Below are 26,879 nucleotides of genomic sequence, written 5' to 3' on the forward strand. Positions count from 1 at the left end.
TTTCCAATTCATTATCAGGGGTGTGTAGCACCCTCTTACTTTGCTTTTTACAAACATTTCTAAATAAATAATATTTCTTAAAAAAAAATTGTCATTTCTTAAATTGTGTTGTTCAGGAAGATGGTCATACACTAAAGGATCCTCTTATTTGTTCAGGCTGCCATTTTCAGGCTGATATTTTCTCGATATGCCCACCCTGAAGTGAATAATATCAGATTGGTTTGAGTGTTCATCCCTCAGGCCAAACCAGGGTCAGACTGAGTTGGCCAGGCACTGGGAAAAAACCCGGTGGGCCCTAGTGGGCCGTGCTGGCCCAGACCTGATCCCCGTGGTGCTCCCCCTCCTGAAGATCTGCCTCCCCCATCATGCTTAAGATAAGACTAAAGCAGTTGCGCTCGGGAGAGGGAGTTGGGTGGCAGCGCAGGCCCCTTAGGGGGCGTGGGGGCCAGATGACAGGGCCCCTTAGGGGGGGGGGTTTGGGGTAGGGATGCACCGAATCCAGGTTTTCGGGTTCGGCCGAACCCCCGAATCCACTGTCAGGGATTTGGCTGAATACCAAACCGAATCTGAAGGGATGAAAATTTCCACTTCTGTGTTAACATGACAAAAAGTCATGTGAGTTTTTGGATTTGGTTTGGCCAGGACTATGGATTTGGCCGAATCCGAATCCAGCTGAAGAAAGCCGAATCGTGGGCGAATACCAAACCAAATCCTGGATTCAGTGCATGACTTGTGTGGGGGCCAAGGCGGTAGCCCCTTGGGGGGGGTGTGGGGCCACTGCGATGGTTGTCCCTGCAACCCCCAGTCAGACCCAGATGCTCGACATCTGGATGATTTTTGGTCAGATATCAGTCTGACAGACTCATCTGTCACTGGGCCCCATACACAGGCCGATAAGATGCCGACTCAGTACATCCCAGCTTTTATTGGCCCGTGTTTGGCCCCTTTTATTAAAGCGGACATTGCAATCCATTAGAAATGTGACACATTAAGAGGCATTTACTTTCCCAGGTACAGTAGGCAAAGTCCAATTTTCCGATGCAAATCACCATGTTTTTTTCTTACCCGCAGTGCAGCATTTTTACCCAGACTTCCAGAATAATAGTGGCCATGTGGGATTGCCAGGTTTGGGCAGCCTATGGGCTGCACCAATTGCAATTTAATTTAAATGGAATATATTTATTAGAGGTGCCCCTGAATTTGTTATTGATCTGGTAATTAATTAAATTTTTACTTTCCCATAATCTAGTTACCACAACCCAAAAATGAATATATATTATATATATATATATTACTAATTCCTCCCATTATTCTACGTTCATATGGACCTGCAATAGAGTTATTTGTTGTGATTCACAAGACGGAGTGGGATGTGCTATCTGCCAGATGTGTCAAACTGCTACATGTTAGAGTATGAAAGCAAAGTTCTGATTGGTTGCTATAGATAATTGCCCTTGTTAGTAGTACCCTTGTTAGTAAATAAATCCCCTTATTCACAAATAATAATATCTGTATCTCTATACGCAGCTAATTCTATACATAGTAATAATGGTGAGCTAGTTATCAAATATCATTACAATTCCATGTAGACTGTATGCTTTTTGGGGCAGTGTCCTCCTGTGTGTCTTACCACATGGTACTTAATCTCTGCATAGTAATACTTGTGTGTGTGTAATTTTCAAATTGTAAAGCGCTGCATATCCAAGTAGCACTTTATAAATAAACGTGTACATACACAAATACATAAAATATATAGGGGGTTATGTAATAATCCATAGAAACCAATCAGCAGGTAGCATTTACTGGTCACCTTTTTAAGCAAACACCTTATTGGTTGCTGTGGGTTACTGCACCTGGGCAAACTTAGTGCCTTTTATTACATATGGGGGTTAGAGTTACATAGTAATAAGTGTCATATGTTATTAGATAATTGATAGTGAGAGGTCTCTGTTTACAGAGCGTATAGTGGTTGGGCAACCCACAGACAGAAATGGAAGGATAGTGAGAGCAGCTGGGGGGAATCACCCATAAAGGCCAAGGTTACATCAGGTGATTTGCTAGCAGTCTAAGATTAAGGATTTAGTTTTAGGGCAGTGGTGCATCTTCGTTACCACGGGCGACTAATCTCCCCGCAATGCCATCCCACTGGCAACAATGTAAATGGCTGGTGGGATGGCATACGCGTCGCTACAATTTCCCGAAGTCGCCCAACGTTGCCTTGAGAGGAAACTTCAGGCTACTTTGGGAAATCGTAGCAACGCGTATGCCATCCCACCGGCCATTTACATTGTTGCCGGTGGGATGGCATTGCGGGGAGATTAGTCACCGGTGGTAATGAAGGTTTGTTGCGGGCAACTAATCTCCTGTGTGACACTGCCCTTAAGGGTGAAGACACATGGAGCTTTAGAAGCAGCTACTTGTAGTGGCTACTAAAATAGACAATGCTGATCATTTACTGATAATTGTCTCTACATGTGTTTTAGTTGAGCCGATTCTCAGTATTGTTTATGGCAGCGTATTATCTGGGGTTTAGTAGCTGTGAAAATGTACAAAGCCTGGAGGCGCCCCGAGACAAAGGTGAAATGGAAAAGAAGTTTGATAACATAGGAGACTGAGAAAAACTAAGGGAAGGTAAGAGTACCAGAATCAGGGCTGGATCTAGGGGTAGGCACCTTCAAAGGGTGCAGAACAAAACAAAATAAATCTGTGTACGGAGCCAATCCTTATTCAGAATTCATGTGGTGCTGTTTGGGACTTCTGCTACTCACAGAAGGATAGATACATAGATATATGACACTCACTTGGCTAAGCAATGTATAGTTTATTTGAGATCCCAGCAAATGTTTCAGGTTTGCCCTCTTGTTCAAGTGCTTTTGTTTCTCCAACCACTTTTTGTTCCTCCAGAAAACATTTCTTTATGATCTCTTAACATTACTATTAATTAGGGCTGGAACTAGGGGTAGGCAGGCTAGGCAACTTCCTAGGGTTGCTATTGGGGGGCATACAGTTTAGTGAGTAAATTTTGAAGCCAACCAAGTAGAAGTAAGCAAAAAGGCAAAGATCAAGTGACATAATGGGGGATTAAGAGGGAGGATCTGGCAGCTCTGGTGGCATTGGCAATGGGTGGGGTTGCTGGGGAAGAGAGCACTGGATGGCAGTTGTAACAGGGGAGGTGTTATGGGTATTATATGTTGGGAAGGCAGGTCAAGTAGCATTACCTTGGGTGAGTATACTATGTGGTCTGGCTCTGCTATCAATTTTTACATCTTCCATTAGAAATAGCCAAGTTGTTTCAGCTGCCAATCTCTACTAAATTAACTGAATATTTAGGTTCTCATTCTTAACTTGTTTCTGATCATTGCAATCCACAAGGCTTGTCTGGAAAGGACGGTAACTCAGCCTTTTGGAACCACAAACCTGTTTTAGTTCATGAGCCCTAATTAAACAGAACCCTTAGTGGATCAGTTCAGACTAATTCACCTACTGGGAAAACTATTAGCGTTCAGCAGGACATTAGAGGCTGTTGGCCTCCAATATAGATTATTAATCATCACTAATGGCCAAGGAATGGAGCAGTAGCCTATATAGACTCATTTGTGTGGATCATTGATGTAATGACAATGTGCAGAAACTACCAACAGATCAGGTCGGCCAACTTAGCTCCGAAAAACATTATAAGCAAACCACATATTTTGTTTACAGTTTTTTTTTAATATGGAACCAATGTTGTAACTGGTTTTGGACGGAGGAAGCATTCCACTGCAACCCCCCTTTCTTGATTGAATACAAAACAATATGTTGCAAAAAACAAATGTTATAAACACTGGTTAATTTATTAAAATGGTTCAAGGGTCAAGCAAGTAAAATGAGCAAATTGCCATGTTTTGTTCCTACACAAGCTTGAGAGTAAGCAAAAACAGACCAAACAAAACCACTGAAAAGTAACACAATACATATATGAAAATTGGGTCTTTTATGTAAAGAAAACAACAAAGCAAAATACAAGCTGCATAAAGGCATTCTAACGGGTTACTAAAAGGGAATAACTTAGAAATAGTATCCCTGATCCTTATAGGAATAAAAACTAAGCAGCAAAACCCAGCCTTGCACATCTAGAATCCAACCATTCCTCTGACATTTAGATGCGTCCTGTTTTATGATTTCTATTCCCACAGAATGAAAGATTCACATTTTTTAAATATTAGGGCACTATATTATTGCCATTTTTAAAAGTTTTATGTCTTTTTCTCTGTGTACAAATTTACCTCATCATTTTGGACACAGTCCCTCTCAAAGGCCTGTTTTTGTCATTTAAATATTTCTCTTCATCTGGCTCCTATGTCTGTTACACAAGAGAGAGACAGAGAGAAAGGATAGGCAAGCAGATATTAGCAGAAAGCTCGATGTGGCAAATCCGTAAAAGTGCAACAAAGCCAAAAGCTGTCAGTGTGAATCCGTAACTCACACTCCTAGGCTACAAATCCCACCGTTCTTCTGCCACTGGCCCCAGAAGCCAAAAAAACTATTGCTCTGTGAGGCTACAATTGAATTGTTACTTTTTATTACTTATCTTTCTATTCAGGCCTCCTATATTCATATTCCAATCTCTCATTCACACCTCTGCTTGGTAGCTAGGGTAATTTGGGCCATAGCAACCATATAGCTGCTGAAATTCCAAACTCTAAAGCTGCTGAACAAAAGGCAAAATAACTCACCCGTAATAAAAAATAAAGACCAATTGCAAATTGTCTCAGAAAAGCATCATACTTCGTACTAAATTGTGAAAAGCCCCTTTTAATATACCAGACTACACTTCCATGTGCAGCATTTCGAGCCTAAAACTATTGAGGTGATATTTAAGTAGCAAACTGCAATTTGTCAAAAGCAAGATGTAGTGCTACAATGTCTACCAACAACTATAATGCTGAAGAACCCAAATAAGTGTAACAGGAGGTACTAGGATTCTACCATGATCATCCATGATTGGTTCCAATAGTAATAGTAATGCATTTTTGGTAGCATTTTTGTTTGATACATGTCAGATTTACCAAGTGGCTGTATTTGGTAAGGTTACATTACACAGTCTATGAATCATATGCCCATGTTCATAACTGTATTACTCAGTAGCATCAATACATTTTGTTTTACATAATGGTAGTGTGTTGGGGGTATCCTTAATGGATACAAGTTAGTATGTATAGTAAGTTAGGATGTATCTACAGTTAGTATTAATGTTTGTACATATAGTTTATGTATGTGTGTTTATAGATACTATAGGTCAGTATATGTTTGTGGGTGCTGGGTTTACTTGGAAGGGTTGAACGTGATGGACTCTGGTATTTTTTCAACCATATGTAACTATGTAATTTACAGTGAATCAATGCATTCTAATTCTGAAATATCATTAATATTATAGCAGCCATCTTATTACTAGAGCTTCTTACATGCTGACCTACAGTAGATGTAAGATACAGTTTAATGCTCCTTATTGATCTGGGAGTTCCTCACTCAAAAGCTGTTCCATATGATGGGCCTTTTTATTTATACAGGTATAGGACCCATTATCCAGAATGCTTGGGACCAAGGGTATTCCAGATAAGGGGTCTTTCCGTAATTTGGATCTCCATGCCTTAAATCTACTAAAAAATCAATAAAACATTAATTAAACCCAATAGGATTGTTTTGCATTCAATAAGGATTATTTATATCTTAGTTGGGATCAATTACATGGTACTGTTTTATTATTACAGAGAAAAAGGAAATCAGTTTTAAAATTCTGAATTATTTGATTAAAATGGAGTCTATGGGAGACAGGCTTTCCGTAATTCGGAGCTTTCTGGATAACGGGTTTCCGGATAAGGGATCCCATACCTGTATACCTTTTTTGTGCTCTATGATCAACCTGCAGTTCTACAAGTTGTTGGGTAATACGTAATTCGGTTACAGGCACACTAGGTTTTTCACATGATTTAGGACGATTAAAATGAAGTAGTGGAAAATATTGAACTGTTGTTGAGGACAGTCTCCACTTCGCATACTCTTGATGTGTCTGAAGGAGCAACAAGTTGACAAGGTGTAAGATGTATAAACTTGAATGCTTACAGATTAGGTCTAGCCCACTTACAAGTTGCAGACACACAGATGCAAATGTGATTAGAAGTGGTGCTTACAGTAAAAGGACCAAAATGCTGAGTGGGTAGGCAGCTGAATCAGAGACTAACTGGAAACATGTTGCCAAAATAAGAACTGTCATGTATAAAGGAAACAGAAAGCCCTATATCCAGAGCAACAGCCCGGGGTTTCAGCAAATGAGCAAAGTCACTCAGCGTGTTTCCAAATTGCAGATTTTATTTTTAGTTCTTGATTTAAATCATTGGCTATGGAAACTAAAAGCCCCCCAGTTTCACGTTAGCCAGAAATTGTATCTTATCAGCTGAATATGACGTAGCACTTCCAGTACAATAAATCCTCTGTTTAGCAAAGGAACATCAGTTTTGTCACTGAAACAGCTGTTTTGGAAATTACAAAAATTCCTGTTTCCAGATAAAGAATTGTATAGTTTATGTAACTGAATATTAGCAAATGTATTAATATTGAGCCATAACATGGTTTATAACTCTGTGCAAACGACTTAGTTGTCATTGACAGTAAACATCAGGTGAAATTATGTCTATTAGCAGAAATGTTAAACATACAGTACACTATGTAAGAACCCACATTGCTGGATTACTGTTTGGGGTGCCCAAAGCCTGCCTCATTTTTTGGGGTGCCCAAAGGCCGCTGAAGATTTTTGTGCATCCCCAGTGCTCTATATGTGGGAACAGGTTGGTCTTCCTCTTCCTATTTGGGGAGCCTAGGACTTAGGGCCCAGTAAAGGCCCCAAAGGAGTTTAATGAGTTATTAGACCCACAGTTCAATATTTTCCCTGTGAATAAGGTATAAGACAGTGGTAGGTGTTATAGTTCTTCCAAGAAGGGTAAGGCAGAGAGGTTGAGCTACAAAAAAAAACCCCTGAAATCCAATATATGAGTGATAGATTGGAGTATCTATGCCAGGTTATACTGCCTGTTAGTGTAGGGATTAAAGTGAATAGGGATTAGGTTAGAGAGTTCACTGGAGGTTCCACTGGAAGTCATCCAGGTCCACTAAAGGGTGTCACAGAGGTGAATTAGGATCCTACCAAGTCTACCCTGTGTGTCAGCATGTGATTCCCTCTGCTACTAAATGGGCCTTGACCACTTTATCTCAGAAAAGCCTGTACTGTGAGTAGTGACTGTGCTAATAAGTAGTTTTCCTGGGTTCCAGAACTCCTGTTTTGAGCACATGAAAGGCATAGTTCTGCAACACCCCTCTCTTCCTCCATGTGGCTTTGCGAGGGCTCTGCTGAGACTGAGGGTCTGATGTCTGGTGTGGGAGCTTGTCCTGGGTGGAAAGATAAAGGTTACAATAATTTCTGACTCCTGGGTCCCTGCCTGCCTTAGTTGGTACAGCTATCATAATAAGTAAACACAACATCTGTTTGCTAATTGCAATTAGTAATGACCGTTCATTTGCTGGTTCTGGGTCTAAAGTGGCACAGTAATACAACAAATATATCAACCCTTTTACAGTATATAAAATGACAAATATTGTTTGTTAAATTGATTTTAGGCCCAGAATAAGAAAACAATGAATTTGACACATGCAAAAATGCATTCACCCTATCAGGGAGCCCTTTGTAACACCTCATTTGGCAGAAATAACCACTTCCAAATGTTTCCTGTATCCAGCTTATAGTCTAGTCCTGCTTTTAGCTTTTTCTTGTGCAACTTAGAAATATGGCTAGGTCTCCCTCCATGCACTGCAGGCTACCAAAATGTTTTCAGTAATTCGAGGGCTATTCCATAATCTGTTTTTTGTGTTTTTCTCTGGAAGTACAGGTACTTGTAATCAGGGTCAAATGGGGGGGGGGGGGGGTGCAGGGTCCACCGGGCCTCACAGAGGCTATGCTGGAAATAGCCCCTTCAGCAGTTGCCTTTCATTAAAAAGTGATTTTCCACCAATGACTGGAGGGGGTGGAGTTGTGCACTTTTAGATAACAAGTTGTCTAATTCCAGGCAGTGTCATTCTGTGGCTACTAAAGCAAATAAAGTGCTGTCTTGTATAAAAAAGGGCATTGACTCACGGGATGGAAACATAATTTTGCCCCTTTATAGGTCCCTGGTAAGACCTCACCTTGAGTATGCAGTGCAGTTTTGGGCTCCAGTCCTTAAGAAGGATATTAATGAGCTGGAGAGAGTGCAGAGACTGCAACTAAACTGGTTAAGGGGATGGAAGGGTTAAACTATGAGGTGAGACTGTCGAGGTTGGGGTTGTTTTCTCTGGAAAAGAGGCGCTTGCGAGGGGACATGATTACTCTGTACAAGTACATTAGAGGGATTATAGGCAGATGGGGGTCGTTCTTTTTCCCCATAAAAACAATCAGCGCACCAGAGGTCACCCCTTTAGATTAGAGGAACGGAGCTTCCATTTGAAGCAGCGTAGGGGGTTCCTCACGGTGAGGGCAGTGAGGTTGGGGAATGCCCTTCCTAGTGATGGGGTAATGGCAGATTCTGTTAGTGCCTATAAGAGGGGCCTGGATGAGTTCTTGAACAATCAGAATATCCAAGGCTATTGTGATACTAATATCTACAGTTAGTACTAGTGGTTGTATTTATAGTTTATGTATGTGAGTGGTCTGTGCTTAATGAAGTGGAAACGATACCCAGGATGCTTCTGTCAAAAGTTATACAAGATGAAAAGTCTGTGCAAATGTTGTTTTTGCTGATTCATTAAAATGGCCCTGGTCCTGCATAATGGATGGTAATGTGTTCCTTTAGTCAGTTGCTTTACCTCTTTTTTTCTCCTAGTGTGTCTTTTGTGATTGCGGCCTGTTCCAATAAGTTTTGCTTTGCATGCTTCAGATGATGGCTTTTTTGAGAAACTGAGAAACACTGGGACTGCTAAGACTAGAGAAACTAGGGACGCTAAGACTCTAGACCAGTGATCCCCAACCAGTGACTCAGGAGCAACATGTTGCTCCCAGAGGCCTCAAAGCAGGTTCTTATTTTTGAATTTCTGGTTAGGAGGCAAGTTTTAGTTGCATAAAAACCCATTGTAATTGCCAAACAGAACCTTCTGTAGGCTGCGAGTCAACATAGGGGCTATCAAATAGCCAATTTTAGCTCTTATTGGCAGTCCCAGGAACTTTTTTCATGCTTGTGTTGCTCTCCAAAACTTTTTCTATTTGAATGTGAAGGTTGGGGATCCCTGCTCTAGACCATAAATGTATTGCCGTATAAAGACCACAGTAGTAAAAGCATCATGTTACGTTCCAACACAACTCCATGCAAATGTGTACAGTTTTCAAAACAGGAAGGAATATCAGGACATTTCTTAACCATTCAGCAACAGTTCCAAGAATGTTTAGGACACCAATCATGGCTCAAGCTTCCAGGAGTATCTTGAAGAGTCAATAAACATTCTCCACAAATATTACCCTAACAGCTGGTCTTGGGGCTGACACCACTGCTTCAATCTAACATTTGGATAGCTACTATTCTGTAGACACATCCCTCACAGAATCCTCTTGCAATTCTATTAAAAACTGTGACACAGACTTAGCCTGTGTTGAGTTCCTGGCCCAGGCCTTGCATTCATTCCGTGGATTACATAGTCCTGACCTTGTTCCCCATATTCTGCATCTGTCTGCCACCTTCCCCTGCCCTTTGGCATTTGACTGCTGCTTGCCTTGAACTCTGTCTTGTTTGTATTATCTGCCGTCTACCATTGACCTGTTTCATTTTGGGTTATCACAATAGTGTCTATGCTCAATGTCAGGTTCAGTGGTTAGTGCTATACTTCCAACACAGACTTTCAAGCCTACACAATCTATTTTTCAACTGCATCCCTGTTCTACAGTCCCATTATTTGGGCTCCATTCTGCCAATCCACAACCAACAAGCATTCAATTATTCATATTGCATAAAGACATTTACTGTACATAAAGTGCTGTCTATATGAACTATGGGCCCTTTTATAAAGCACTGACTTACTGAAAGTTTATATCAACACATGGACCCATAAGGGCTCATATACAGACACAAGTGTAGTTTTGGACCCTAGTCATCATGGTTTTTTTTACCTACAATTCAGTATTTTCCCTCTAATTCCTGCATGATAGAAACCTTGAGGTGGTAATGCACATACATAGTAACATAGTAACACAGTAAGTTGGGTTGAAAAAAGACATACGTCCATCAAGTTCAACCATAATGCCTATATATAACCTGCCTAACTACTAGTTGATCCAGAGGAAGGCAAAAAACCCCATCTGAAGCCTCTCTAATTTGCCACAGAGGGGAAAAAAATCCTTCCTGACTCCAAGATGGCAGGAGACATTCAATAAGTGTCTTTTTCGACATTTGGCCTCAAGATCTGCGCCCCATTGTTTAAGTTCAAGTACGCTGCCTTAGTTGATGGAGGCCATGTTGGGAATCCTGGAGCTACGGCCACTTTTGAGGTGGGAGTGACGTCAGTACCCTGTGTCAGTAGGTACACTTGCCTACCATTTTCTAACATGAGGTGGAACGCCACAGTGGCGCTGAGTACAACTATGCGAAAGTGTAAGGAGCGGCTTTACATGTAAGTCCCCCTAATAAATGGTGACAATTTATATAACAATTGTGGCTAAAGTTGCGCTACTATGACTGCACTTGTGGTTCTTAAATGACAAATATTTAGACAAATATTTGCAAAAAAAGCAATCTTAAATATTTACGAGTTTGCATTTTTTCAAACTAAAATTTTTTACATTTAACAAAGGAAAAACTTGCAAACATTTGAATGAAAATCTTTGTCAGCTTAAACCTGTTGAGATGTTATAAAAGTCAATGGGTCTGTATATAAGCAATTAAGCAATTTGAATGGCATTTTTTTATTAGATTTTTAAAACCTCATTGAAATAAATTCAATAATTTACAATTCTCCTCTTTTTTTTTTTTACTTGTGTTGAAGGTTAAAAGTTGTGCAGTTTTTTTTTTTTTTTTAATTTGTAATTTATTTTCCTCAAGTTTGAAAATGACTTTGAAAAATATTAGTGTTGTAGTAAGCCAGACATTTTCCAGGACCCCCCCCCCCCCTTAAAAAACAACACAAACTCACATTTCAAGTAGTTGTGTTGAGTAACTGTCAGTTAAAAAAGAGTAGGAGATATGCTAAGAAGTATCTCAAATAAATATTGGTAGGATACATCAGAGTATTGGGCCTTTGAAAACTGAGATAGATAAGCTGATTAGTGAGGATAAAGGGAAGCTCTTTCCTTTAGTCAAGGCTTTATCCGGTCTAGGATGAAATAAAGAGTGCTGTTAGGGAAGGGTTTGTATGAATCACAGCAGCCATATCATGGCACACACATTCCACCAACATCCCACGCTGTGGGCCTAAGGGCTTCTACCATTTTGGTTTGTTTACAAGTTACGGCAGTTATTGATAACAACACTTCTTTTTTCAGGGAGCAATTTTTTCCTGTAATATGTACTAGAATAGCAAATAGGATATGGTTTGATTGAAGCAAAAGAGGGCAGTACTGTCAGTGCCGAATTAATATTAGGGCACCCAAGGGCTTGTGTCTAGGGTGGCAGGTTTTGGGAGGTGGCCTTCAGGTGTGTATATATTCATTTTTTAATATGAACAGAGCTGGGGGTTGAGGGGGTCGGGCCACTCGGTTTAAGTGACGTCACCTGCACACTGTGTGTGACGTCACATTCACGACATAGGGGCCTAGGGTGGGTGGCACTGGACCTAAATACAGCCCTGACTAGTTAGATATGTTGAAAAAAATTAGTATCTATATTAGTGTCTATGTAAAACCTGCCTAAGTGCTAGTTGATCCAGAGGAAGGCAAAAAAACCTATCTGAAGCCTCTCTAATTTGCCTCAGAGGGGGGATTCTTTCGTGACTACATGATGGCAATCGGACCAGTCCCTGGATCAACTTGTACTAAGAGCTATCTCCCCTAAAGGTCCCCATACACGGGTTGATAGTAGTTGCCGATTCGGCAGCTAATCGGCCCGTGTATGGGCACTCCCGACGGGCCTGCCCGACAGACATCTGGCCTGAAATCAGCCAGATCTCGATTGGGCAGGCTAGAAAATCTAGTCGGATCCGACTTTGCCTATGACCGTCATTATAATACGATTGAATTACCCTGGATTCTCCCAATATCGCCCACCCGTAGGGATATTGGGAGAAGATCTGTTCGACATCGCCAAGCGAGTGGATCTGCCAGTGTATGGGGACCTTAACCCTGTATTCACTTGCTAAAAAGCCATCCAAGCTATCTATCTATTGAAGCTATCTAATAGATCACATCTACTGCACCCCCACTGTCCAACTTCTTACTAATCTCATCATAAAAAGCAATCAAATTTGTTTGACTGGACCTATCCTTCATAAAGCCATTCTGTAATAGCCCTAAAACAATAGTTTTGGTTGTTGCTCCTCTACTAAGTACAAATCATTCTGGCAACAAAATGGCCTGAACAACTCTTTGTGCCATACACACACACAATTTCTTTGTTTTCAAATATCAACAAAAGTGTGCGCCTTCCTTTGCACTATTGATCATTTTTCGCTTCTGCCATAAGGCTAAATGAAAACTTGCCTCATAACACTTCACTAGGGGCAGCCAAAATCCACCCTGGTAAATTTAAAAGTACAGGTATAGGACCCATTATCCAGAATGCTCGGGACCAAGGGTATTCTGGATAAGGGGTCTTTCCGTAATTTGGATCTCAACCCCTTAAGTCTGCTAAAAAATCAATAAAACATTAATTAAACCCAATAGGATTGTTTTGCATCCAATAAGGATTATTTATATCTTAGTTGGGATCAATTCCAAGGTACCGTTTTATTTCTACATAGAAAAAGGAAATCAGTTTTACAATTCTGAATTATTTGATTATAATGGAGTCTATGGGAGACGGGCTTTCCGTAATTCGGAGCTTTCTGGATAATGGGTTTCCGGATAAGGGGTCCGATACCTGTAGTTTTTCCATTTTTCAACCAGAAATTCAGTTCTTTTAGTATAGAGAGCACAGTTGCACTTTCTACACCCTCAAGAGGCTTGGTAAAAATTTATCATAAGTTTATCACAAGTGAAAAGCTTCCCAATTCTTATTGGGACCTTTCTACAAAAAAAGACCTCCCCTAAATACCCAGTGAAATTGCCACCAAACTATGATTTATCATGAATAGCTTATATAAAGCAACAAATAGTTGATTACACAAATTGTGGAGAGTGCTTTGAAGGCCAGTAAAGGTGCCCATACATGAAGTTTCATACAATATTCAGTGCTTGTATGGTGGGTTGAGAAGGTGACTGATATTGGCAAAAGCCTTGGATATTGGTCGTCTCTTCGATCGAACTTCGGCTGTACGTTGATGCTGAATCAGCAGATAGAGGTAGAATTCTCTTGTTTCTACCAGCATATCTGATGATTCAACTCGTAACGTTAGTGGAGTGGACCAATGGTGGCAGGAAATATCGTTATTGTAACATGAATGGCCACCTTTAGGGTCACTTTTTTGGGAAAGTTACTATTTGCTCTTCTCCACTGGAAGGCCAGGTCAGTTATTATTGTTATTATGCCCTATTATTATAATGATTTAATGATTATTATAATGCTTAGAAAGATTCAGTTTGATAAATCCCTAACCCCATGTTTTATAAATCACCACCTTTTGCAGAAGGTACTCAGGACAGTACCTACTAATCTACTAAATCTAACTCTCCATTCCATCAAAGTAGAAGAGTTTGAAACCCAACATAGGAGAATGGTCTTTCTGCCTAGTGCTAATGCTGCACATGTTTATTTTTCACCCCCCTCCCACAAGGAACACCTATTGTATCCCTGAAGACTTCCTACTCTGCAAAGCTAGGAAGAACCAACCAGTGACTAACCATGTGGTCCCAGATTTTTTTTAAATTGCTGGACAAGTAAACATATCGTGGTAGATATCTGCCTGGGCTGCTGATCAACATTTGTTAAATTCTGCCTATCTGTCCATTTTCTTATTAGTCTTGTAGCAAAATGAGCTCTGTTTAAACATTTTCTAAAGCTGACTTCATATTTCAAGGAATTGAATATGTGAGAAGATTCGTTTTCCACTAATGACTCCTGGAATTTGTGTCAGTCACATTCCTGTTCCTTTTAATTAGTATCTGGCAGAAGGAAATGTTCACCATTGTTGAATTAATTCAACAGTCAAGTTTTTCAAGTTTCAAGTTTCAAGTCAATAGATACATTATATTCTGTAGATGGATCCAATAAGACAAAATTGTCTACTTATTATTTTATTGATAGGTGAAAACGATGGTAAAGTTTGCCATAGTTTTAAAAAAGTTGTCAATGGGACAGGTTTAAAAATTTTCATTGTGAAACAATGAAATCAGCCAGTGGATGGAATCAGGGTACGAGAGACATCACGCCTGGGAAAAAAGTTGCACTGTACCCCCAGCTCCGCTGTCAGATAACCACCGGTTGGTCTGGCAATGTCTGAGAAGGGTTATTATTTCTTAAAATTATTAAGCTTTATTGATTATATAGGCACCCAGCCCCCCCCCCCCAGGCTGCTGTCCTAGACACAAGCCCTTGGGGGCCTATATTTATAAATACGGCCCAGGACGGGATGATCAGATAATCATTGTTAAATGAACGTTCAATGTGCATGCCTTGAAAGGTTGGGTTAAATGGAAAAGCAAATAAAGGAACAGATAGCCTTCGGTTAATCGGTTAATATATATATGTATGATCTTGTAGCCAACACAACAAAGATACGGCAAAAGTCTCCTCACGTATTGTTAACCGTTAATGGATGAATCTTTCAGTAAAACCATTGCTTAGCTGATAAGATCGTTCACAGGGTGCTGACAAATTCTGCCCGTGTATGGCCAGCCTAAGGTTCTGATATTCCAAAGAGAAATAAACTTAGTGCCTTGCAGTGACCCAGACTGCAGAATATCGTAAGCTGTCTAACAGTTCATAACTTGTGGGCTATTCAGTGCAGCCTGGTCACTGCAAGGCAAGAATAAGGATAAAACCACTCCATTTTATTAACTGACATTTTTAAAGGCCATGCAAACCATACATTTTCCCATCATGTATAAGTTGGGCACATCTCCCCCATCTAAACCACATTCGTATTGCATAAATCCCCTCTGTTTGCCAGCACCAACACATTTTCCTAAAACAAATAGCAGCTTTCACTCAGTGGACATTTTCCCTCTGGCACATCAAGAGTGACATTTATATCTACAAACAGCACATGTTTGCTGTAAAGTTCATGCAACTAAGAATGCAGGCTTACACAGGCAGAACCTACTTTGATAAAAAGTCCTGCTTGTAATGGTTAAACTGAGCTCAGGACAAGAGGTTAGGAGAAAAAACGTTTCCCCAGCAGAGTGCCCAGCTAGAGCAGGGTGTCTATGAAAACCAGCAATGCCATCTCTTCATTGGCTGCTAAACTGGAGGGTGTGTTTGGTAACCTGAGTTGAGAAGAACTGAGCATGCTCAGTAGCCAGCAGCCAAAGCAAATTCCTACAGGAGAGAGTCCAGTGAGGAGAAGGAATCCCAAGTGATTAAGTGGATGTTGCAGCCTTACTTTTAACCTTTGAACAACTGGAGTGGTGTTTAGTTAAGCAGTTTACTAGCAGATCACTCCAAGCTTTGCATTTAGGGCATATTGTTTAGCAGTGTGGGATGTTTTTTTTAAATTTCTAGATACTGGATGGATCCGGTAGTCTTCTCTTTAACTACTGGTCACCCGCAATTAGCTGGATGTTATCTGCAAATGCTGTTGTTTTGCCAACAATGGTTCACTGAAAAATTTATAAAATTGGCAAATGATGTAGTCTTTCTCCTTGTCAGAAAGCAGGGTGTTAAACATGCCTCTCTGTGAAGAAATGAGCTACAGCTGGGAGTATTTCAATCTCCTCCTAAATACCGTCTGTGGGAGCTGCTCATAGTATCTCATAAACGCCTTGATTTATCGGTTCAGAAAAATTTGGGACCATATGCTAACTTATATGCATAGCTGAATGAGCCCCCTTGTTTATCATGCTTATCAACATGGGCAATAAAAAGAAAATGTTCCTACCATAATCTCAGACAGTGCTGATATCTCCTGGTCACAAGAATGCGAAGGGGCTCCAAGCACTAAGGGCCGAGCTCAGCGGAAATCCAGCAGACACAGTTTATCCCGTTTTTATGTTTGTAAAACTATGAATAATATTAATTGTTAATAAACCTATCAATACTATAACAAGTTGCCAAAAATCATCAATATAATGTGATTAAAAAACAAACAAACAATCTCACCGCCCCTGAGAACTCAGAGAGGGGAATGCCTAATTGGCATATGGTCATTCACCAATCAGATAGACAAAAATGATGATAAACTGCATATATGACTTTTCTAGCAACTTCTTAAGCAATAAACCGCTTTTGCTTCAGGTCTTTAAAGATATAAACCAGTTTGCGGAACAGAAACATTAGGTCAAATTAAAAATGACTGCTTCCTGTGGGGTTTCAAAGAATTTGGGATTACCTTCCTCTAAGATTATCAGCCTGACTGGATAAAGGAGTGAGAATTTGAGTCCTGAGTAATGCAACGTGCTGTGTGTTTGGCTTCTACTTGAGAACTCCTGAAAGATAAGGAGTTTCATGTTCTGAAAGGGAAAGCCTTACTGCTTTTTATGAACTGAGAAACTTGTTTAAAGACAACTACAGAAGTAAGGATCTGGGTCTCGGAATTTAGTAACCCGGATCTGTTACAGCACAATGGCGATTTTATGATTCCTCAGTCAATGATACGCAGTCTGGCTTTCTGAAGATACTCCTTCGCATTAGCTATACGTTGTTCTGTATTTAGCAGTTGGTTAGTTTGTGTTGGCAGCTACTTTAGAACCACAGTCAGTTTCATGGCAGGAGAGGCCGGTTTTTGGTCTAGAAGAGCTGTCGGGTTAGCCCCCATTGTACTGGAGAGCTGTCCGTGGTTGTCGGTCTAGTTCCTAACCTAACTTTGTAAAGCCTCTTGTGCTTTTTAAAATATATTTTATATTTATGTTTGTGTTATCCATAGGTTTCTCAATGACTGTGATTTTTGGTACTTGATGTTTGACTTGAGCTTTGCCCTGTGGGTACAGATGTTGGTTTGATGGTTGTGCAGGGTTTATGGAGTCTCCTTAGCAAGTTGAGATGATTACTGGGAAGTTCCAAGTTTCACATTACCTGCATTGTTTTTGTTTTGCCTTGTCCTAAAACGCTTGCCTGACGCTGTATAGGTGTGGGATGTCCAAGCAAACTTCCCAGTATTAATGTTTATGTTAAATAATGCTGACCTTGGGGTGTTGAATCATTCCCCACTCCAGTGTGGGATCTGTTAAGAAGATATTGCTATAAACATTAGGTCTGGGGTTTAAATAACAACAGCCGAGAAAAGAAACAGCTGATAAAGCCAAGTAGGAGAGTGAAGCAGCCAGACAACAAAATTCTCATTTTTGAGAAGGACCTTGGAGTCCTTGTAGATAATAAACTTGGCTGTAGCAAGCAATGCCAGGCAGCAGCTGCAAGGGCAAACAAGGTTTTGAGCTGTATTAAAAGGGGTATAGATTCACGGGAGGAGGGGGTTATTCTTCCCCTTTACAGAGCGCTGGTAAGGCCCCATCTAGAATATGCTGTTCAGTTTTGGTCTCCAGTGCTCAAACGGGACATTATTGAGTCAGAGAGGGTCCAGAGAAGGGCAACTAAGCTGGTAAAGGGTATGGAAAGTCTTAGTTATGAAGAAAGACTGGCCAAGTTGGGTCTGTTTACACTGGAGAAGAGGCGCTTAAGGGGTGACATGATAACTACTGTATGTACTGTATCTCCCTTATGCTTTATTTACCAGGATTTTTTACTGTGAGGGCTGTGAAGTTGTGGAATTCCCTCCCCGAATCAGTCATACTGGTAGATACATTATATAGCTTTAAGAAGGGGTTGAGTGGCTTTTAAGCAAGTGAGGGAATACGGGGTTATGGGAGATAGCTCTCAGTACAAGTGAGGGAATACAGGGGTAGGGGAGATAGCTCTCAGTACAAGTGAGGGAATACAGGGTTATGGGAGATAGCTCTCAGTACAAGTGAGGGAATACAGGGGTAGGGGGGATAGCTCTCAGTACAAGTGAGGGAATACAGGGGTAGGGGGGATAGCTCTTAGTACAAGTGAGGGAATACAGGGGTATGGGAGATAGCTCTCAGTACAAGTGAGGGAATACAGGGGTATGGGGGATAGCTCTCAGTACAAGTGAGGGAATACAGGGGTAGGGGAGATAGCTCTCAGTACAAGTGAGGGAATACAGGGGTAGGGGAGATAGCTCTCAGTACAAGTGAGGGAATACAGGGGTAGGGGAGATAGCTCTCAGTACAAGTGAGGGAATACAGGGGTAGGGGAGATAGCTCTCAGTACAAGTGAGGGAATACAGGGGTATGGGAGATAGCTCTCAGTACAAGTGAGGGAATACAGGGGTATGGGAGATAGCTCTCAGTACAAGTGAGGGAATACAGGGGTAGGGGAGATAGCTCTCAGTACAAGTGAGGGAATACAGGGGTAGGGGAGATAGCTCTCAGTACAAGTGAGGGAATACAGGGGTAGGGGAGATAGCTCTCAGTACAAGTGAGGGAATACAGGGGTAGGGGGGATAGCTCTCAGTACAAGTGAGGGAATACAGGGGTAGGGGAGATAGCTCTCAGTACAAGTGAGGGAATACAGGGGTAGGGGGGATAGCTCTCAGTACAAGTGAGGGAATACAGGGGTAGGGGAGATAGCTCTCAGTACAAGTGAGGGAATACAGGGTTATGGGAGATAGCTCTCAGTACAAGTGAGGGAATACAGGGGTAGGGGAGATAGCTCTCAGTACAAGTGAGGGAATACAGGGGTATGGGAGATAGCTCTCAGTACAAGTGAGGGAATACAGGGGTAGGGGAGATAGCTCTCAGTACAAGTGAGGGAATACAGGGGTATGGGAGATAGCTCTCAGTACAAGTGAGGGAATACAGGGGTAGGGGGGATAGCTCTCAGTACAAGTGAGGGAATACAGGGGTAGGGGAGATAGCTCTCAGTACAAGTGAGGGAATACAGGGGTAGGGGAGATAGCTCTCAGTACAAGTGAGGGAATACAGGGGTAGGGGGGATAGCTCTCAGTACAAGTGAGGGAATACAGGGGTAGGGGAGATAGCTCTCAGTACAAGTGAGGGAATACAGGGGTAGGGGAGATAGCTCTCAGTACAAGTGAGGGAATACAGGGGTATGGGAGATAGCTCTTAGTACTAGTTGATCCAGGGACTGGTCCGATTGCCATCTTGGAGTCAGGAATGAATTTTTTCCCCTCTGCGGCAAATTAGAGAGGCTTCAGATGGGGTTTTTTGCCTTCCTCTGGATCAACTGGCAGTTAGGCAGGTTATATATAGGCATTATGGTTGAACGTGATGGAACGTATGTCTTTTTTCAACTTAACTTACTATGCTACTATGTTACTATGTATGATTTTTGATTTTTGATATTTGGCCTTTACTTTATATGACAAAACTTGCTTATTTTGTCTATTTGTCTGACCTGTGAGGTGAAAATGTCCCCAGAAATGGGCTCCATCAAGGTACCAGCAAGTGACGGACTGAATTGCCTTCTTCTATGTGTTACAAGATGGTATAGTGCAAAGGGGCACTAGGACGAAGGACAGTTGCTTCAGGGAATATATATCTGTAAAGCTGCTGTATTGTTTTGTCATGAGCATTGTAGCTTTGAGCTAAGCAGCGGATAAGTGGCTAGGATATCAAATTCATTTTTTTCATAATGATGCAGCTCTTGCAAAAAGAAACCATGTGGAGGTGTGCACCCTGTAAGTCTCTATACTGAATTAGAATGTTTGGTAGAAGACATTTTAAGCAAGAGCCTTATTTGCTGAGCTCCACTCAAACTCTGGCATGTATTGGAAACATATGCAAACAATGTAAATATAATGCAGGACAAAAGGGGGAAAGGCCCTTCTTCTCATACCCGACAAAGGTGTTGATGGGAACAGGAAGCATATTCTGGTGCCTAAATTCATTGCAGCTGAAAACAAAGAATAAAAAACATACAGGCAGCTTAATTGGCTTCGGACTAAAACTGACCATAGTGTGTGTGAATGTGGTAGCGAATTAGACTGTAAGCTCCTCTGGGGCAGGGACGGATGTGAATGAGGTATAATCTCTGTAAGGCACTGCGGAAAAGTGTCAGCTTTATATAAATAACAGGAAATAAATAAATAAACAACTCATGCTATTTACATGCTATTGATGAGCTTCATGGTTTTATAGGAAAAAGTTCCCCCTAGTTTTTATTTAGGTTTATGGGATTTTGGAAACTCACACTTTTGGAGTGGTTTTAATCAGTTCCTACCTACTTATATAGCAGTAAGACATGTTGATATTAAATGCCTGGAAACGTTTATTTTTCAAGGTGTTTTAGAAAAAAAAACCAGACTATAATACACCAAATCACTGCGCCATGGTATAAAGTGGTATGAAAATTACATGCGGATGTGTAGCCGGGCGCAGAAACTCAGGCACAACACTAGCCTTGAGAAAAGCCAATGTTGCGTGCAGCTTTTGTTTACAAAACATTTTGCACCAGTTTATAAATACGCCTTATATTTTTACAAGGCGGTGTAAACGTCAACCTTCGACCTTTTTTTGACGTAAAATATTTTACTTGGCTTTATAAATAGGCCCCTTAAGTTTCTTGCTGATTTGTTGTCGGAAGGAAGGCTTTTCCAATTCACATTTATCACATTTGGCATACAATTTGTACGTTTGTGTCTGTTAAGGAACACAATGACAAAGTGATCCCGAAAGTCTTCAAATATTATTGTAAAGTGGCTGGAACGCTGCAGGAGCCGCAGGGTATTACAGGACACTAGAAATGGCCACATGTGCTTCTGTAAGTGGCTTTTTTCAAACCTTTTTCCAATGTGGAAAAAACACAATCTTATGTAATAAATCAACTCCTTAGAGTACATTAAACTACTAGTTAGGGTTGTCACAGTTTGCTATGGGCAAATCTGCACAGGGGGCAGAGCTGGTGATGTTTCAGGGTGGGTGTATGATATCAGGGGGCAGGGCAAGTGATGTAGGGGGCAGAGCTGGTGATGTTTCAGGGTGGGTGTATTATATCAGGGGGCAGGGCAAGTGATGTAGGGGGCAGAGCTGGTGATGTTTCAGGGTGGGTGTATTATATCAGGGGGCAGGGCAAGTGATGTAGGGGGCGGAGCAGGTGATGTTTCAGGGTGGGTGTATGATATCAGGGGGAAGGGCAAGTGATGTAGGGGGCAGAGCTGGTGATGTTTCAGGGTGGGTGTATGATATCAGGGGGCAGGGCAAGTGATGTAGGGGGCGGAGCAGGTGATGTTTCAGGGTGGGTGTATGATATCAGGGGGCAGGGCAAGTGATGTAGGGGGCGGAGCAGGTGATGTTTCAGGGTGGGTGTATGATATCAGGGGGAAGGGCAAGTGATGTAGGGGGTGGAGCAGGTGATGTTTCAGGGTGGGTTTATGATATCAGGGGGCAGGGCCAGTGATGTAGGGGGTGGAGCAGGTGACATATCAGGGTGGGTTTATGATATCAGGGGGCAGGGCCAGTGATGTAGGGGGTGGAGCAGGTAATGTTTCAGGGTGGGTGTATGATATCAGGGGGCAGGGCCAGTGATGCAGGGGGTGGAGCAGGTGACAGCTTTTGTTTCCCATTCTAGATGATCATCACACTTTCTCTGCTTTTTCCTGCTGTATCGACAAAAATTGTGCAAAACCCACAATAATTAGGTTAATCGGTTAAAATGCTTATATTTCCGCATCTGCAAATGTGTATGTTAGACGATGCCTTTGGTTCAGGCCTTTATTGGACCTCACCCCCAGGGTGCAATAAGGGAGTTTAAAGGACGCTGAAACAGACAACAGCAGCTTACACAAAGCCTCATTTTGCAAGAATCAATTTCTGAATTGTTTAACATTTTGCCCATTGGCGATGGTCCCATCTGGAACACTGCCAGTTGACCTTCCTCAATATTATCCTATCAGTTTGTATTTAGGTGTCTTTTCCTTTCATTGTTTCACTTATGTCGACTCAACTTTCCAGATGAAAAGTACCTGGTGGAGGAAACTGAAGACAGAAACGTTATGGTCTTTTTTTCCAAGTGAGATAATAGCACCTGCCGTTCACCTTGATATACTTTACATTACAGTGACCTCTAGTGGATACACAGGAAAACCACATAGGCATAATTCAATTAAATTCTAACCTATTTTAGTGGGCCTTATATTGTTTTTACTCTTCTGTAAATGTTCAACAAAATTCAGTGATAAAAGTAATTTTAAACTGCTACCCATATTTCTCTTCTAATGTACGTATAGTGATATAAGCTACATAGTTAATTTTGTTGCAAAAGAAGACAAAAGTCCATCAAGAGCAACAACTCCAAATACCCTCAGCCTATATGTGCACCTACATATACAGATCTGTCAATACACGCACATTCATAAAATATATGGCGATACCTATACTAAAGTAACTGCAGAGTCTAAGATCACAATAGCTTGGATTTATGTTTGTTCAAAAAGGCATCTGAGCCTCTCAGTCATTAATAGAATCTGCCACCACAAAATCATCCAGCAGGGCATTCCATTTTGCTATTTTAAATTAAAGTACAGTACCCCAAGGGGGGGGGGATTCTTTTATCTTTGTAAAGATTAATCATGCCCTCCCACAAGTGCCCCAACCATGTCTTTTTAATTCATCTATCCTTTTACCAGTTTAGTTGCAGTCTCTGCACTCTCTCCAGCTCATTAATATCCTTAAGGACTGGAGCCCAAAACTGCCCCCCATACTCAAGGTGAGGCCTTACCAGGGACCTATAAAGTTATGTTTTCATCCCTCGGCGAGTCAATGCTGTTTTTAAGCAACTTCACTTCACAGTTTAAGCAATTTATGTTGAAAATGTAACAGAAATTTTATCTGGGATAACGTCTGGCAGAAGCATGCTGCAGACATGGCAGAGACCTCATTTGAATCAGTTCTAAAGAGCTCTACAGCATGGTACCACCATTTTGTGATTTTTCTTCTCCCAAGGCTGTTGGGCCAGGGCGGCACACCTGGGGATCATGGCTACTTTAGTAACACAGAGCATTTCTTCACTGCCTGACTATATTGAATTTCATGAGTGTTAGTATTATTCTATCACAAATTTCTTGGGAAGAAGGGGCCCACCAATGAAATTTTGCCCTGGGCCCTGGTGCTTTAAAGCGGCCCTGCTCCCATACTCCAAAAACATACAGGTAGGTGACAGGTAGGTGAACTTGAATTGAATAAATAGTTACAATTTTGCCTAGATTCCATTGACTTTTGCCTTTTTCCAGCTTTCAGATGGTCACTGACCCCGGCAGCCAAAAACTATTGCCATTTAATCCTACAATTTTATTGTTATTGTTACTTTTTATTACTTATCTTTCTATTCAGTCCTTTACCTTTTCATATTAAAGTCTCTTACTGAAATCACTGCCTGGTTGCTAGGGCCTTAGCAACCAGTTTGCTGCTGAAACACCAAACTAAAGTGATGTAGGGGCGGAGCAGGTGATGTTTCAGGGTGGGTTTATGATATCAGGGGGCAGGGCAAGTGATGTAGGGGGCAGGGCAAGTGATGTAGGGGGCGGAGCAGGTGATGTTTCAGGGTGGGTGTATGATATCGGGGGCAGGGCAAGTGATGTGTGATTTCTATTCAGTCCTTCACCTTTTCATATTAAAGTCTCTTACTGAAATCACTGTCTGGTTGCTAGGGCCTTAGCAACCAGTTTGCTGCTGAAACACCAAACTAAACAGCTGCCGAACAAAAAGCTAAATAATTGAAAAAAAAAAAAAAAAAAACTACCTGCAAATTTCAATGTCTACATCATACTAAAAGGGGTAATTTGAAGGTGAACTACCCCTTTAATAAGTATCAAACATTTACTTTTTTAACCATTATTTAAATGTATGATTTTTATCACGAAAAAACCCAAATCACGGGAAAAAAATATGAACATTGCTAGAGGCCTACATTCAAAAGGAACTATATAACTCTCAACAGATGACTGATACAAGATATATGACTTGCTTTATGTATTCACGTCAGCTAAACTGCAAAAAGGGTTACTGTCTATGCGTTATTATACTCCTTATAAGCTCTCATTAATGTTTCAAGAAAAGGAGATGATAAAACCAAGAGAAAGGAAGATATGGTCAGGTATCGTAGTAACTGTATTATAGTAACCGAGGTGAGGTAATTCAAGTGCTGAGCAACAAAAAGAAAAATCATTATATCCCCCAACCATTCCAATATGAAACAATTAAATCAACAAGGTTCAGTATTTTCCAATAAATAAGTGAAACTGCTCAAAGCAGCAGCTAAAAGACACACCAAACAGTCTTGTCCTAAAGGAATGGTTTGAAGATGTTACAGATATAAAATGAAATGAGCTTTGAATAAGAAAATCAGAATAAATGAGAAAAGACAAGGCTATCCCGGAGCAGCGCAAATCTTTCTATAAAGCGACCTCCCACCTCAATGGCTCAAATATACCAATGTCGTTTATGACAACTCCATGTAAAAAATGAGCTCTAATCTGGAGCTTGTAGACAAGAAACAAATGTGTAAATGTAACGACCCAAAAAAGAATGTAATGAAATTCTGTAGTTTTGCTCGAAATAAACACGTCTCGCGAACCTGTAATGCTGATCGGAGAAATGAACCCTCGCAGCTCCCCTACCTCCCTGCCTTTGTTATTACTACATAATGTCGGAAAATTACACGTTTTATCTATAAATAAAGAATTTTACAAGATTGTAAATGGTGGGTTTTCTGTATTTACTTAATTTAATATAACATACACTCTTTGCATTGTGGCTGTTATTATACTGCATCAATCCATTTGGACGCTACAAGGAAGGTAGAATCATCACTAAACCTACTGGTGTGGGGGCTTCCAGTATAGATCAGAAAAAGTCACAGTGCATAGGTCCAATGCTGGACTGGATTCAGGCACAACTTTAATTACAGGTATCAGACCCCTTATCCTAAACCCATTATCCAGAAAGTTCTGAATTACGGAAAGGCCATCTCTCATAGACTCCATTATAAGCAAATAATTATAATTCCCCTTTTCTCTGTAATAATAAAACAGTACCTGTACTTGATCCCAACTAAGATATAATTACCCCTTATTGGGGCAGAACAGCCCTATTGGGTTTATTTAATGGTTAAATGATTACCTTTTCCTCTGTAATAATAAAACAGTACCTGTACTTGATCCCAACTAAGATATAATTACCCCTTATTGGGGGCAGAACAGCCCTATTGGGTTTATTTAATGGTTAAATGATTCCCTTTTCTCTGTAATAATAAAACAGTACCTGTACTTGATCCCAACTAAGATATAATTACCCCTTATTGGGGGCAGAACAGCCCTATTGGGTTTATTTAATGGTTAAATGATTCCCTTTTCTCTGTAATAATAAAACAGTACCTGTACTTGATCCCAACTAAGATATAATTACCCCTTATTGGGGGCAGAACAGCCCTATTGGGTTTATTTAATGGTTAAATGATTCCCCTTTTCTCTGTAATAATAAAACAGTACCTTGTACTTGATCCCAACTAAGATATAATTACCCCTTATTGGGGGCAGAACAGCCCTATTGGGTTTATTTCATGGTTAAATGATTCCCTTTTCTCTGTAATAATAAAACAGTACCTGTACTTGATCCCAACTAAGAGATAATTAATCCTTATTGGAGGCAAAATAATCTTAAGGGGTTTATATAATGTTTAAATCATTTTTCAGTAGACTTAAGTTATGGCGAAATTACAGAAAGATCCCTTATTTGGGAAACCCCAGGTCCCAAGCATTCTGGATAACAGGTCCCATACCTGTGCCAAAACTTGAAAGGTCAAAATAACCCCATTGGTCAGCCCAGCCAATACAAATCATTTTATTGAGAATTTTGGATAGCGAGATAGATATTTAAGGGCTTTCCTGCTTTTTCCCCCAACCTACTCATTAACAAAATAACCACATACATTACTCACATGGTACAAAGGTTTCGATGACTCCCTTTATTGTATGTGTTCCTGCTGCAATGACAAAAGACAAAGATGCCGCTGCCGCCAAAGAAGCATCCAAAAAGTTATGCGTGGTTTTTTATTGCACCTGAAACAATAACCACTCAAGGTCCCCCTTGTCTGAGAGGGATTCTCCCCAATGATATGCTTCCATCAATGTATTTCTGTGTATTCACCCATCTCGGGGATTGATTCATTAACCCTCAAAGCGACATATTAAGTGTGAAAGAGGGTTTTGTTCACGTATGGCTATTGAATACGCCGCAAAGTAGACATTTTTCAGACAAAATATATTCGAGTCAGTTCTTTGTGCCCCAAAATTTGTGGCCATAGGGGCATGAAGAATCTGTTTGTGAAAACGTATTCAACTGAGCATGAAGAGGCTTTTAGGCCTGGACAGAAGCCAAGGGGTGGCAATGGGAGCCAGCCAGGTCAGCTTTGGGTCAGACAGTTGCTTGTCAAAAACAAGTTCATACCCATTTCAACTCGTCATTTGACTTTAAAATGACCCTGACAGCTACATGTCTGCACTATAAAGCTCCATGTTTAGTGTTCATGTATGGAAAGGTACAAAGAGCTATAATATCATGGATAGTTACTAACTTCTGGAAGGCTGATACAGTTATGAACATATATCCC

This window comes from Xenopus tropicalis, chromosome 1 (genome assembly GCF_000004195.4).
Source record: "Xenopus tropicalis strain Nigerian chromosome 1, UCB_Xtro_10.0, whole genome shotgun sequence".
In the NCBI taxonomy this organism is placed as follows: Eukaryota; Metazoa; Chordata; class Amphibia; order Anura; family Pipidae; genus Xenopus; species Xenopus tropicalis.